General features: G+C 41.5%; 1 protein-coding gene across 1 annotated transcript in view; it reads right to left on the bottom strand.

Moving 5' to 3' along the window:
* The window catches only part of HTR1E (5-hydroxytryptamine receptor 1E), a 46760-nt gene that overhangs the window by 2042 nt on the left and 27890 nt on the right, over nucleotides 1–16828 (bottom strand). The gene's annotated exons all lie outside the window — the stretch shown is intronic.

Below are 16828 nucleotides of genomic sequence, written 5' to 3' on the forward strand. Positions count from 1 at the left end.
AGATTCATAACAAATATTCAGCTTCACACAGTACATTAGAAGCTATGCAGTTTTGTGTAATTACTGCTGACATTTGACACATCTTACTGTGCATGCCTTTGGAGGAGAGACAAAAAGCATATGCCTTTGCTTTGAGGTTCACATCAACTTCTTCTCACTGTCACACAAGCCAGTAAGATGACAAGCACCAAGAAATCTCAAAAGATCCTATTTTGAAAAATTTTTGATAGTATTTTATTTTGAAAAAGTTCAAATGACAATTACAGATTTCAGACCTAATGCCATATTCCTCTTACATCTCAAGCCCACTGGTGTCAGTGAGAATGCTGTGTACTCAAGATGTGCAGGACTGAATTTGCTGTAGCGTAACACCGACAGACCCCGGTCGTCAGGATTGAACCTGGGATCTCTGGAGCTTAGTGTATGAGTCTCCTCTGCCTGAGCTAAAAGTCATGGGGCCCTTAGCTAAGGCTATAACAGAGTCATTAATCTCTAAGTGGTCTCAGTGCCACTAGATGGGACACAGCACCACACCCAGGAGGTGCGTGGGTTACATTAGCAACAGCTGCAGTAGGCAGCTCTAAATTCCCAGGAAGGCTTTCGAAAGTGACTTTGTTGTACCAGTTATAATTAAGCTGAATACAGAGGACATGGCAAATTTAAGGCCTGCTTCATTAAATCAAGTCAATGGAAAGACTCCCACTGACATCAGCAGGACCTGGATCCGACTTTAATGGTGGAAAGTAGATCTATAATCTCATGTTGTACATAAACAAAATAGGAAGAGTTTTAAAGGTTTGGTCTAAATCAAAGCAAAAGAGACCTCCCGAAAGCTAAGTCCTTTTCTGTCATATAACTACCCTTGGATAAAAAGTTAGTTCTCTTCATTAAAAACAAGTGTGAGAAGAGTGATAGAACCTCACATATCAGATTCGTGGTGTGGTTGGGTTAAAATGATTGTTAGTTGGAATAAGCCAAAAGACAAGTCTTTGGAAATAACTGATTGTGCTAGTTTGGGGCCAGAATGTGGCTGCCCTCTCTGTGCAAGAGAGGGATAATGCAAAGAGCCTTCTCCCATCCTATTGCACCAAGGCCAGGCACAATTGCAATTCCTATGCACTTCTTAGTACAAATGTCTGGCTAGTGTTTCCTGGTGCACAAGTCACCCCCATGGCTGTGGGACATGACCTCCTTCCCCCTCCACACCAGCCTGTGGAGCTGGCCAGTTGTAGAAGGGAACACATGGAGTACCTTGGTGCAATGGATGCACTCCCCGCCTCTTAGCCTTGGTTCCCTGGGAGCTTCAGGAAACATTGTGATTCCCTGAGGCACAATGGCTCCTGGAGCACCTCCTAGGGACAGTGCAACTCTGTATAGCCCCCAGCATGGCCTCTGCCTAATATTGGCTGTCTGAGGGGGTTTAATGGACATAAGAACTGCTTATTGCAATTATTCTCAAATGGCTTTTCACTTTGATTTATTTTTAGGGAGCGGAGCCTTTGAGCTCTTTCTCTCTTTGCATCCAATAGATGGCTTGAAAAGTACATTCTTTTCTTGTTTAGTATAATGTCCTTAAGTAAACTATCCTAGTTTAATAGGCACAAGTGCAAATGCCCTCAGTAGAACACAACTTACTGCTGGGTGCACATTACAACTCGGTTGTTTGTGTTCTGCTGCTCAACAGGATTGGATTTTCCCTCTGGAAACCACTGCAGTAATTGAGAAGACTGAGCAAACAACCAAACCAAACCAAAACAACTCCCTTTCCCACAAATAAAACCCCAAACCAACCACAACAACTTCTCTCTATAAAGCATAAATCTGCAGGTAGTTCAGAACAGGCTGAGAGGCCAGTTTCAGGTCAACAATGTTCTGATTCCTTCCTGTCAAAGTCCATAGCTGTGAAAGCTGTTTCCAATACCTGTGCTCAGTGTTCGGAATGAACTTTGAGCATGAGAGATAATAGTTACACCTCTACCCTGATATAACGTGACCCGATATAACACGAATTCTGATATAACGCGGTAAAGCAGTGCTCCGGGGGTGGGTGGGGCTGCGCACTCCAGCGGAGCAAAGCAAGTTCGATATAATGTGGTTTCACCTATAACGCGGTAAGATTTTTTTGGCTCCCGAGGACAGTGTTATATTAAAGTACAGGTGTATTTTTGTGTAATATGCATTTCTATGTTCAAAGAACAGCATTAAGGCTGCAAAGTCAAAGTCACTAGTTAGAAAATGCCAGAATGAAGTTTGCCTGTGCAATCTTATGTGCATGCACTACGATACAGCCTTGAATTACGTGATCCCACACTATATTATCCATAGGACCGCTGCCTCATTCAGTGTCCAGAATGTACAGAATGTCTCACTGAATGATAAGCTAGTCAATATTTTTTCTCCTGAGTTTTCAATGTGCTGCCCACTATTTTTTACTGCACACTATTAAACCCTGCTCTAGAGACAGAATTATGAATTTCCTTATGGACTTTTCTCTGGTGCCCATTCCTCTAATATCTGAGTGCTTCAGAAACATACATTTATCTATGGGGTGGTATTATCCCCATTTTATAGATGGGGAGCAGAGACAGATTAAGGTAAAAAGTTTCTACTAATTTTGGGTGCCCAATTTGAGACTCTAGGAACCGGACTTTTTTTCCAGAGCACTTAGCGGTGTACAGCACTTCATATATTCAGGAACAGCTTCTATTGACTTCAGTTGCAGCTGGGAGTGCTCATCACTTCTGCAAATCAAACCCTAGGGTCTCATGTCAGGCACCCAGAAAATGAGGAACACAAAATTAGTGATCACCTGTGAAAAGTTTGGCCTCCGTGACTTGACTTGCATCATACAGGAACTCTGTGCAAGAAGCAGGAACAGAATCAATTCACCAGGCCAGGATGCAACTGCCTTTATTGTAAGATTGTCCTTTCTTTTTCCTGCAATCCCATTTCATTCACTACACACCTTCCCATGCCATCAACAAATGATGTAGGGGTTCTACCACCAACAGCCTCATTTACTACACAACTCAGATTCATCCCCAGAGTATGTCCATCCTGTGCACTAAATGAGCCGGGGGTCCTATGGAAAAAAACATGTAATTAAAGACTGTGTCACAATGCCTATGCACAGGTGGGCCAAATTAAGGTTGCGCAGGTAACCTTAGTTCTGGTATTTCCTAACTTTTGAGTGTTTGACTTTACAACCTGAATAATTTTGTTTTAATGTTTTAACAATTTTCCTAGGTTTTAAAAAAGCAAACTGATAAAACAGAAATTCCATCATATTGACATCCTGATGGGTCCTCAACAGGAGTGGAGCTTTTAGAGCCACCACACAGACCTCTGCCACTTGAGCTAATGGAATAACTGAGAGCAATAGTAGGTTGTCATTGTCTATATCAGTGGTTCTCAAACTGGAGGTTGGAACACTCAGGGAGTTGCGAGGTTATTACATGGGGGGTCATGAGCTGTCAGCCTCCACTCCAATCCCTGCTTTGCCTCCAGCATTTATAATGGTGTTAAATATATTTAAAAGTGTTTTTAATTTATAAGGGGGTCACACTCAGAGGCTTGCTATGTGAAAGGGTCACCAGTACAAAAGTTTGAGAACCACTGGTCTATATGGCTAGGAATGAGACCCACCCTTTGCCAGTGGGTTTCACTGACGTTTGGTGACAGCAGAGGGGTGGTGAGTCAGGAACCTTGAGTTCTGTTCCAGGCTCTAGAGGGGAGTATTTTCTAGAGGACTGTAGTAAAGTTGCTGCTCCAACATCTCCCTCCGCTGCTGGCTGAATGCAGCAACTTTTCCTCAGTTGTGCCCCCCCCCCCCAGTTATTTGGCCTACTCTGGCCATAAAAATGTTCTGGACCTCCAGCTAGACCATTTTTAAAGAGTTCTTTATGCAAAGTCCCACAGCAATGTAAACAAAACCAAACCTTGCCCTGCTGGGCTCAGCTGGCAGCCACAACATCCCAGGCATGCCTCTGCTGCTCTGTACTGGCCTCCTGGCTAACCAAAGGCTTCTGTGCCTTGCTCAGCCCCACAGCCCAGGAGCTGGCACACTCCTTCCCTCACTCAGGGTTCAGACAGGCTACAGCTCCCTCAGGGTCCCTGCCTCCATTCAGGCTTCCAGCTCACCCTTGGAGTAGCCTGTCTGGTCTGGTCTGGTCTCCTTCTCATCCTTCATTCATGCTGCTTCCCAGAGAGATTGAACTTTCTGCCTTCTCTCGTGTTCTCCTCCGCACAGCTGGGCTCACCCTGCTCTATATGGAGACAAACCTTGCTCTCCCCGAGCTGGGCTTTATTTCGAATTAGGCCTGGCCCACCCTCCAGGGGTGAACAGACAGGTTAAGGGACATCTCAGGCCCTTTCCCAGCATCTGTGGGGTGAAAACCCCATCACAAAGACAGGTTTCAGAGTAGCAGCCGTGTTAGTCTGTATCCACAAAAAGGACAGGAGTTTTTATCACAAAGACAGACAATGATGCCTGTGCCACCAATCTTGACCCCTTCTTCTCCCTCCCCTCTAACCTGTCCCAGTTCTGTTTCTTCCCTGCCCCGACTCTCTGTCCCATTCTCCTAACCTACCCAGTCCCAGTCTTCACTCCTCAGTCTTCTCAGCCCAGTCCTAGTCTCCTTGCACAGCCAGTCCCAGTTTGAACCTCCCACCAAACTCCTTGCCCCAAGTTGCCTTGCACAACCAATCTCAGTTCTCCTTTCCTGGCTTCTTGCCAAGTCTGTCTTTTCCCTCCTGCTCCCTGGCTCCCAGTCCCAGACTCCTCATCCAATCTCAGTCCCCCTTGCTCATTGTTCCAGTCTCTATGCTCCAAGTCCCAATCTCTGTGCCAAACCAGCCTCAGTTCTCCCCCTGAGCCCCAACTCCTTGCCAGATATGTATCCCCTCCCACTCATCCCTCTTTCCACCCCCAGTGGTTCTTAGATCGGAGTCGATCTATGTTTTCTAAAATTCTTTACTTGCTTTGATACAGTGGGCCAGATTCTCCATGGCCCTGCAACTTGGGTTTATTTACAGCAGTGCAAAGTGCATGTAAATTGTTACCATTATGATTTGGTAGCATTGTACACCCACTTTGCACTGTTGTTATGCTGCCTGTGGAGCCACTTACAATGGAGAATCTAGCCCAGTATATTGTCTCAAAGGGGTTCACATACGCAAAGCTCTCCAAAGTTGTAATCTTCTCAGATGAGCAATTTTTGTCTTGGGATCTGTCCAGAGTGACAGTCCAGATTCCCTTGATTTTTGTTTTAAAATTACCTCTAGGTTATGACTCCACAGTACACAAATAATACATCTCTGTTCCCTTGGCAGTACTAGATCAATTTGAAGTGTAAGCATCTCCCTTACAACATGACTTGGTTTCAGTACTTTATCCTGCTGGCCCTTTTGTGACTGAACCTGTGAATGGGAAGAAAATATTGCTGCTTTATTAAAATGTGACTTATCTTGTGGAACATAATGCTTAGCACCTATATAACACTGTATTTTTCAAAGTGATGTAAAATGTTAACTAAATCTCAGTATTGCAACTGGCCAAAATGTGGAATTTCCAGTTCACGAGAAATGATATTTTGAAATTTGGTTTCACTCCAAATCGGAACAAAACCATTAAAAAAAAAAAAATTCCTGTGAACCAGAAATTCAGATAAATTTCTGTTTCAGAAAAACCCATACTGGTCTTCTCAGTTTGCTTTTTAGTTGCCAGTCATATTGCTTGGCTTAATTGAAAGCAGTTGATTTTTAAAATGCATTATATTCTAGGGCATTAGTCCTTTTTTTAGACTCCCATAGAGTTGAATGCTACAGGAGTCATGCTACCATAGCCTTTCTAATTGACTGCACAACATAGAGTATTTCCCCCTCATATTGAACAAATAGTATTGGAAAAGTTTTGTACAGCAGCTAGGATAATGGGGATAGTCAGAGATGTAAAGCAAGCGAACCCTGTAAACTTGCATTTCATTCCCACCTTCCTTATAGTGTGAGATTTTTGGGGCCTGCTGTACTGTAGAGAAAATGAAAACAAGCTGTGAGAGGGTCTGCTGTGGTTTTCGTTACTGTAGAGTAAAACTGCAGGAGTGTAATAAATAGAGAGGCTATTTTTGTGCTAGATCAATGAAATGTACCAGAAATTTCACAAGAGCCTGTCATCATGAGATGTCTAGCTCAGTTATGGAGACTCCAGGTTAGGGCAGCATGAATCTTTTGCAATGAAGGCTCGAATCTGCTTTTATTGAAGTCAGTGGCAAAACACACTGAGGTTTGCACAAACCATAGTGAACGTCGGATCCTAGCCTTCAAGTTACATTTTTTAGGGTACAAACTGGCGAACTGAACCAACACTGTGCAAATCCAAAGCCTTGGGGCACAGCCTTAATAAAGCAGTTTGGAGGAACATCTGGCCTTCTAGCTGGTTATCTATACTGAAGGCCTGTATACTTTGGGGTTTGACTATCACCAATAGATTCACTCTCTCTTTGTACACAAATTGCTGTAATGCACTACATAATAATTCTGGTGTGGTGCGGCCTGCTACTGTGTGTTTATATAATGATGAGGCCATACTGACTATCATCTGTAAAAGACAGAAGCAATTGAATTTGGTATCATCACAACACATTACATTAATACAGATCATTTATGTTTTAATTTTAATGACTTATGGAACACCTATTGGAGCCTAGGCACTTTTTGCAGAATTTACAAAATTTCATTATTGAGTGTCAATGCAGTGCACTAATTTTGTCACTACTATTCCACAAAGCTAGCATCCTAAATGTCTGCTTGGTTTATGTCCATGGTCCTTCACTGCTGATCTTATGACAAGCCCCATTTTTAAAGTGAAATCCTTACCATATTTTAATTTGCTCCTTGAATTTGAACTGTTACCTGTAGTCATTTGCCATGCTCTGTCTGCCCCTCTCTATTTTAAAACATGATTTTAATTGTTTATATCTATTTTAGATGGACACAAATCACTGTTTACATGGACTCAGGGAACATATGAGCAAACTGTGGCCAAACGTACAGATAGCCTGGCTGTCAATGGGGACTGAGCCTGGACCTTCAACATTAAAAAGCAAAGCCCTGCTATGGTGCCAAAGTAGGAGGCCTGTATTTCCGGTGCTGAAGGCTCCGGGTTTAAACCTACTGACAAGCATGGGATATGTTTGTATGTGGCTATGGTTCATTTAAAAAAAAAAAAAAAAAAGCACCCAATCAGGATTTGAACTTTGTTGACCTCAGATGCTTGGGCAAGATTGTCTAGCAGGAGAATTTAACACACTGGCCTAATCCTTGTGAGCATGTCTCCCTCTAGTGGTTGATCTCTGTGACTGCACAGCCAAGGAGTTTTCCCTTAGCTGAAGTGGTAGAATTTGTCTGTGATTTTAGTGGTGAAAGTCTGGCTTCCGTCTTTGCTGACAAAGGTGGCATATGCACGCAGCCACAATTTGTCACATGTGCAAACCTTTTAAAACAATACTCACCTGCTTTATACAGGTCTGTATGTGCATCCATTGAATTTTAAGTATTGAAACAAAAAACTTTAAACAGAAATTATGTTGAGAAAATTGACTATGTAAAATTGCCCACTTTTAGTCAAACACATGCGTATTCAGGCTTATATTTGCTTACTTTTCTGACAAAAGCAACATTTTTAATGTGTAACCATATTAGCCTTGCAGAGCTAACACAGCAGTGAGAAGGTGGGCTGGATTTTTTTCCATCATCAACAAAATTATGAATCTTTACAGTTAACAGAATCTTTTTTTGGAGATGATGCGCAAGACACAAAGAACTGAGATCCCAAGCGCATCCACAGGGCTGGAAATTAGAAAATTTAAAAACTGAGGGCCAGTCTACATGCAAGCTGCTGTTTAAAAATTGATTTATGTAAACTGATATAAAATCCCTACATGGAGACCTTTAAGTCAATTTAAACCAGGCTTCTATCAATTTAGCTGCATTTCCTAAAGAATCATTGTAAGCTAAATTGATGTAAGCAAGGTTTAAATTGATTCAGGAATATCCACACAGAGTATTATTGGCTTAACTAAATCGGTATAAAAAAGCACCTGTAATTAGACTGATGCAAGTCTGTGTGTAAACCAGGCCTGAATAAATCTGATCTGGAGTCACTGAAAGACAATATACAAGGAAATCCATAACACCAGTTTTAGAGAGTTGTTTTCAGAACTCCACTATAAAAGGTAAACTTTTCCCTGGTAGGTCTTCACATACAAATGAGAAACAATACTTAGTATTGCTCTTCAAACTACGCTTTCCCCCATGGGCAGCAGCACAATTATCATTCACAGATAAGTACTCATTTTTACCCACTTCTATTAAGAAAATGTCAGTAAATCTCAGGCAAGCCTGTCAGACAGTGATGAGCTGCAATTTGACATAAACATGCACCACAGATTTCATGTTGTATGTAACGGATACAATTCTTCACAGATGGTAAAATATCCATGTTGCCAGTAGATAAGTACAGCAGATGCCCCATTTCTAATTATTAGCTAGAAAGAGACTGTCAGATTAAAAATCATTTAAAAATAATTCTGCACCTCTGTTGATAACACCTTAGACTACTGAATTTGAACATTTAAAAATCCAATTTATTTTCCACCATACAAAATATTTGTTTACTTTTCACATTTCATTTAGTCAACGTCATCTCTCAAGAACCCACACTGCTGTAGTGGTTAGGCTGCTAACACTGAAGAGGAATGTTCAAATCAAAAGAAAAAATCTTTCCTTTTGTAATGCACTGAAGTATGTGGCATCTGCTGGACAGAATTAACACAGATCAATTGTGTGATAGGTCCTATACTACTGAAACCTATGAATGCTGCTCTTTCAGCTCAAATGGTGGAGGCCTATGATTTTTCTGAGCAGGAAGATCTTGTTTCTATCTAGCTTCTTCCATGAAGTACTGAATGGTTGTTGTGTGCAGTAGTGACAGTTGTCAGGTGGCTAGTTAGCCAGGGATTTGTTACACTGTTAATATCTTTTTAAACAAAACTTAAAGTTAAGGTGGTTGTGTTACCCTAACTTTGCATTTCAATTCAGCCAATTTTTTTATTATTAAAGTATGATCTTTTTTTAACTTCCTACCTTGCAGATATTTTTGTGTGTTTAGCTATACCTATATTATTAAGGTGCATTCCTTAAGGTTTTATTTACTTAAAAGCTTAACTTTGGTTTAACAATATTTTTTTTTCTTGGAATTTATAAAGTTTTTGGCAGATTGTATGTTTGTAATGCTGATGGCGTTCTAAAAATAAATGAAAGGAAATCTTCTTCCGGGAAAACTTGTGAACGTAGAAGATGTTGATGGAGGAACAGAATCTCTGCTTTGGGTAGTGCAGGTGCTCATAGTGAAGAAATGCAACATAGCTTTTGTTGAAAGTCCGACATTTCAAAATATACGAGATCTGCAGTTATTTTTGCCTTGCTGTTTTCCAATGTCCTGACACTACATTTTTCCCTTTTTTATTTGATTCTAGAAGCACAAAGAAAAGAAAAACACTTTCCCCTCATAGAGCCAATAAAGTAAGACTTAATATATTGAGGATTGGCAGGTCCTCAGGGTCTTCCATAATGTTTCCTCCTCCTGTTCAAAATTCCATTCAGACTATTCATTGAATATTTGACTAAGATCGGCAATCAGATGAAATACTGGTGGGAGGACAGCTCAAATAATGAGAGAGCATATTAGAGGCTGACAGCTAAGTTCTGAACTCCCTTAGTGTAATTCATAGAGAGAGTGTCATCTTCATTACTTACAGAGATGATCAGAGGGGACTATATTTGACTGATTGTCTGGAGCACAGTGGTTAAGGGACAGTTTGCTAATATGTTTAAATTGCAGAGTGAGGATGCAAACATTAAAGAGTTTATTTTCTCTTCAGTATGCACATGTAACTCACATCACTGTCAATGTGCGTTTGCGCTCATGCACCGAAAGAAGAGAGATATTAAATTTCCTTATTAATTTCTGTGAAAGGAAATTGACGTCTATTGATCCTCAATTGAAGTGGGGGGGGGAGGGAGGAGGAAGTGTGAGTCCCTTCACTGCAGTGTCTGGATGTGACTGAATCTGTCAGTCAACCAGACACAGGGTGGAGGAGCTTATCCATCAATTACCTGCCTCAGAGAGCATTCTCCCAAAATTAAGGATATTACAAATGTTTGTGCCTTCAGAAATAACAGAGGAGCTTCTATATACAGATGACCTCCTTTGGCAGCAGATATTAATTCATAGAAAAAAGAAACTGCCCAGTCACACATGTTCTTATGTTTAGCCACGCATAGTCAGTGTGTTGCCAACTTTGCCTCTGCTTTGTTCTCTGGAGAAGTGCTCTTGTTCATGATGTAAACAGATCAACCCAGGAACGATCCAGAGGACCTCTCTTTAGGGTCAATAATAGGGACAATTTTGAGTGAAAAGGACCCATTTCCACTCATTAATGGTTCTATTGTTAAACAAAGATTTGAAAAGTATACACAAATGCATGCTTTGATGCAGATCCCACTATTTCTTGAAGATTTCAGGAAAACCTAGGGTGACCAGACAGCAAGTGTGAAAAATCGGGACAGGGTATGGGGCGTAATAGGTGCCTATATAAGACAAAGCCCCAAATATTGGGACTGTCCCTATAAAATCGGAACATCTGGTCACCCTAGGAAAACATAAATGAAAAATATTTGCTATTTTTGCATAGCCTGTTGTCTAAGTAATTTGGAAGAAATAATCTCTGCTGGGATTCTGTTTCCAACTTTTTGGACTTTGAGGCCAACATTTCTCCTCCTTCAGTTGGAGAGAATGATTCTGGAGGTGAGGAAGGAGCTGAATCTGTATGACTACTTTAGTGCAATCAAACCACTCGTGATAGGTGTGAGTCACTTCACTTAATACACTCCTGGAAAGCACTCAGATACTACAGTGAGGAGAATGATATAAGAACCTATACAGAATAGAATAGTACAATTTTTAGGTTTGCTCCCTACTTTTGGGAGCCTTTCTGATGGGATGAAGAGATCCAGGTGCTTTCTATTTGCTGAGCAAAGCACCTGCTTAGGCCTCAACCAATACGGGCTGGGATGCATGAGAGAGAGAGAGAGAGACTCGTGGAAGTGCAATCATGGATGGTGGAAGGAAACATATTAAAGGGTTATTCTTCTCTTCTAAAAGCAAATGTGGTTCAACAGCCCCTGGTTAAGCCACATCAGTGGAGCATCTTTAACAACCTAGTTTTCCCCTCTAGTTCTTTGAAAGACAGCTATCAAATTAAACTTTCTGGAAGCCAAATCATCTCTAGCAAGAGTTACTAGGTGGAACATGTTACTGTCACTAATAATGGTCTTCTCTTATACATCATTCCATCCAAAGTTCTCAAAGCACTTTACAGAAATGAATTAAGCCTCACACACTTGTGGCACCACTGTGATCAACACTGCATGTAAAGTTGAAATAGAAGCTTTTGATGACGTTGATTATATGGAAAGGAATTCCATATACCCGCAGAATGCGCCATAGGCTGGTCCTGTGAATGCTATCAAAAGCCTTCTCAAAGTCTATGAAATTTATATAGAGTTGCCATTGCCGTCCTAAGCACTGTTCTATTATGTTTCATAGAATGAAGATCTGGTCTGTGCATCCACACCGTTTCTGAAACCAGCTTGATCTTTTCTGAGAACGCTATCAACTGTCTCTCATATATGTTGGACTATGGGCTTACACAATACTTTGCTTGGCTCAGATAAAAGTGTGATACCACACCAGTTATTACAATCACTGAGAGTTCCTTTCTTTGGTATCTTTTGGCCCAGAACAATCTCAAACCAAGATTTATTGACACAGTGCAACCAAGAGGATCTGAGCACCATCATTGCCAGGAAGCGTTGGAGATGGATCAGTCATGTGCTTCGGATGGAAACTGATTCCATCACCAGAGTAGCAATAAGATGACACCTGAAGGCAAGCAAAAATGAGGCTGCCCAAAAACAACATGGCGAAGAGCTGTGGAAGCCGAGATGAAAAACCTGGGGCACAGCTGGGAAATGATTGAAAGATTTGCCAGAAACAGACAGGAAAGGAGGAGCTTCCTCACTGCCCTAAACGCCTGAGGCATAATAGGAACACGATGATGATGACGACATGTGGCACTAGCTGATGGCTCAGTCCTTCAGCCACTTGCTGCCAGATATACTGCTTACTAGTGTGTGGTTGACTGACTCCCATTGGTAAGCACTGCTCCCAGTACTAATGGTGAAATTTTCAAAAGGCCCTAAGTCCCATTTTCAAAAGTGATTTAGGCACTGAGGAGCCTAAGTCTCATGGAAAGTCACTGTGACCTAGGCTCCTAAGTCACTCAGGCGCCTTTGAAAATTTTACCACAAGTGTTTTCAGGATTGAGTCCTTACTCTATAGCTGAGCTTGTGTGCTAGGATCATGACACTAGCAGTGAGAACTAAAGTCATGCAAGCTATTTTCAATTTAAGCCACTAACTAGGGTAACCACCTTTGAAAAGGCAAAAGCGGGACACATGCAGAAGCCCCACCCCCTCCATGGCCCCAGCTCCTCCTCTTCCCCCCAAGCCTCCATGCCCATTCTTTCTCTTCCCTCCAAGGCCACGCCTCCTGGTCAGCCTGTCCAGAGAGCCTGGCCCACTGTGGGGACCCTCAGACCCTCCACCGGCTGTGGACAGGGTTCCGAGGTGCCCAAGAGCAGCCCCAGGTCCATGTCCCGCCCCACCCCAGGATGTGCCACCCAAGGCCGATGGAGGGTCCATGGCTCCCCACAGTGACCTGGGCTCCCTGGGCGGCTCTTACTATGGGGCAGCTTCGGCTTCTAGCCTGGCCAGGAGTCGGGTCCTCGGGGAGAAGAGGAGGAGCAGGGGTAGGGCCTCGTGGGGAGTAGGGCTGTTCTGGACTCATTCTGCCTAGGACTGGGACTTGAACTCTGCATTTTGGGACTGTCCCATCCAATTTGGGATGGGTGATCACCCTACCACCAACTAATAAAAGAAATGTATCATAGTCTGCTATCCCAAATCCCCCAGATGCTTTTAGCTTTTGTGGGCAAAATAGTAATGACATATACATTTTTAATGTGGGAACCTTCTCTTGTGAATTCATTTTCCACTTCACTTCTTATCTGCTGGTTAGAGACATGTCGAACACATAAATATTTACCTCGGAACCAGTGAATGTCATTTATTCAGCTCTGGGGAAATGGGCCTACTTGCATTTACATGGAGACTATCATTTTGTACAAGCTAAATGTCACTATGTATGCCTTGTTTTTAAAGTCAATGTTTGTTTCTTTATGATATCTTTACTATTCTGTGTCAGGAGGTTGAAGGACTATTTTAACACATGATTTATTATACCTATACATGCCATTCAATACACAACTCTGGTTCTATCATTCTTAAAAGCTCCAACTGTATAAATTAAAAAAGTTAAACCTTCTTATTATAATTAAATAGGCTTGGAAGGAGTAGATTTTTATTGGTAAATGTTGACAAATGTTGATTTCACCATACACATGCAAACCAAAGAAAAATTATTTCTCTCAATAATAATAATAGACATTTCTGGATAGGCAAGGTAAGAAAAATGCTGCTTGACAACTAATTAGGGTTTGATTTGAGAATATTTACTTTCTATATTTTGACATAGGATGTTGACAGTTTGTGTTTTAATGGTTCTAAAGATTTAACTTTTCTAATCTTAAAATCTACTGTCATGAAATAATTATTGTCTGACCCTGCCCCCCACTGTCTGACCTCCCCGTAATTCCCTGCTACTGAAAATTTAAATAGATACAAATAAAGTGCTTAAAATAAACATGATTATCAATCAAAGTTTGAACAAAAAATCAAATGCTGCTAAAATGTGCTAGAACAGTGATACACAGACCTCAGTGGTTCAGGAGCCAAATTAGTGATCCACATTACTCAAAAGAGCCACAGTAGTGTGAATTCATTACTTTGTTTACACTAGTACTATATATTCAGATTTAAACATTACAAATATATATATATATATATATATTATTCACAGCATAGGCGCTGACTTCCGCTCTTTCCCCTGGGAGCTCAACCCCCCCTCGGCCCCGCCCACCTTCCATGAGGCCCTGTCCCTGCTCTGCCTCTTCTCACCCCTTCCCCAAAATCCCCGCCCCAATTCCACCCCCTACCTGCCCCTATTCCAATTACTTCCCCAAATCCCCACCCCAGCCCCGCCTCTTCCCCGCCTCCTCCCCTGAGTGGGCCATGTTTCCGTTCCTCCCCCTCCTGGAGCGTGCTAACACCGCCAAACAGTTGTTTAGCAGCAGCAGGGAGGGGAAGCGCTGGGAGGTAGGCAGAGGAGTGGGGACGTGGCGCGCTCAGTGGGGGAAGTGGCGGAGGGCGGGGGCTGAGGGGAGCTTGGCTGCCGGTGGGTGCAGAGCACCCACTAATTTTTCCCCGTGGGTGCTCCAGCCCCAGAGCACCCACGGAGTCGGCGCCTATGATTCACAGAGAAAAATGTCCAAGTATTATTTTATTAGCTACAATTGGTTAATAACACAGTAAAAGCATCCTGATTGGTTGTTAATTAAATCAGTGTTTTAATATTATGTGCTGCCAAGAGTCGCAGGAGACACATTAAAGAGCCACTTGTGGCTCGCGAGCCTATCTGAATTTCACTGTGCTAGAACTTGAGTCAAAACCCATTGAAACCAATGAAAAGACTTCCACTGACTGCACTGAGTGTTGGATTAAACCTTAGTAAATCTCTGTCCAATTTGGGTTGGATAAAATACAGCTAACTCATGAAACAGCTTTAGATTGTATTGAAAGAGGAAAAGTGACTATTGCAAATAAAAACAGGTTCATTGCTGACTCTACTGTAATGGTAAAGGATCACATTGTGATGCCCTACTCACGCTGAATAATACCATATGCCAGTGAAGCCAATGGTGCTGGGTGAAGAGTAAGGTGATAATATGGCCAAAAAGGTCATACTGCAAACTGAGAGGGGAAATAAGTTACTGATAACCCAAAGGAGGGGCAAATACCCTTTAAAAAAAGATTGAGCCAGGTTTGTTACTAACAAGTTTACCTTTAGCTCAAATTTTAAAGACCTGTGCTCTCATTGCCAAAGGTGCCAATCCCAGGCATTCAGATACTGTCGTGGTTGATACAAAAGTGCTAACATAGACCATGATGTCTGTATGCAAACACAGTTTGTCACATGAACACAGGCAAAAAACTGATGCTGCAGTTCATATAGGGCTGCAAGAACTTGCATGTAGACCTTATTCCATACTTTGTGGAATGCAACACATATCCGCCTTCGTTTGCTACTGCTGTTTTGGAAGGACCTGATTCTCTCCTCTGTTGCAAAGCTGCTAGAACTCTGACATTAATGGAGTTACATTAGCTCACACTGATGTAGCAATGTGGAAAAGACTTTAAAATCCTCTCCCCAGTGCAGTGCCCAACAACATTCTTAATAAAAACAAAGTTGTAAAAGAAATGGGAAGGGAAGCTCTGTAAATTAAAGTTTTTGTAAATGTAAAAATATATCCAAGATAGCAGCTGCTATTTTTGCTATTAATAGCAAAGGTCACCTGATCCTTTGGACACTCAGCAGAGCATAATTGAAGTTGGCCACACACAAAGATATTTTGGTTATAATACAATGACTATAATTACACTGCAGTTATAGTTGGATAATTTAAAATTCATTTTGGTGCTAGAGATTACTAGTTCTAGTGATAGTCCACATGTAAATATAGGAAATATCTCTGAAACCTTTATTATCCCTAAAACAAAAATAAACTTTTTACGAGTGCCCATTCTCCAGTGTAATTAAACTATATTTACACGTTTTTTATTCTTTTAATTGCTACTAAACTCAGATAACTGATAGGGTGCCCACATGACTGGAGTAATTTCAGTGTAAATACAATGTAGTTAGTGAACCTGAATTCTAAAAATACACGATTATGAAAGCAAATGAAAAATAAATAAACAGGCATGTTGTTAACCAGCCAGTTATATGAATTAGTGGTAATTTGTTATCAAAAAGCACAATATAACTACAGCATAAATGCATTATTAGATTCAGAGATTCTAAGGCTAGAAGGGACCCCTGGGATCACCCAGTCTGATTTCCTCTATAATGCAGACCACAGAACTTCCCCAAAATACTTCTTAGAGCTTTTCTTTTAGAAAAATATCCAATTGTGATTTAAAAATCGTTAGTGATGGAGAATCCACCATGACCCTTGGTAAACTGTTCCACTGGTTAATTACTCTCACTGTTAAAAATGTATGTCTTATTTCTAGTCTGAATTTGTCTATCTTCAACTTGGATCATGTTATACCTCTCTCTGCTAGACCGAAGAGTCCATTATTAAATATTCCCCAGGTAGGTACTTATAGACTGTAATCATGTCACCCCTTAACCTTCTCTTTATTAAGCTGTAGATTGAGTTCCCTGAGTCTATCACTACATGAGATGTTTTCTAATCCTTTCATTGTTCTCATGACTCTTCTCGGAACCCTCTCTAATTTATCTAGATCCTTCTTGAATTTTGGGCAGCAGAACTGGACACAGTATTCCAGCAGCAGTCACACCAGTGCTGAGTACAGAGGTAAAATAACCTCTCTACTCCTACTCAGAATTCCTCTCTTTATGCATCCCATGATCACATTAGCTCTTTTGGCCACAGCGTCCCATTGGGAGTGCATGTTCAGCTGATTATCCACCACAACCCCCAAATCTTTTTCATGGACACTGCTT

This window comes from Trachemys scripta, chromosome 3 (genome assembly GCF_013100865.1).
Source record: "Trachemys scripta elegans isolate TJP31775 chromosome 3, CAS_Tse_1.0, whole genome shotgun sequence".
NCBI lineage: Eukaryota > Metazoa > Chordata > Testudines > Emydidae > Trachemys > Trachemys scripta.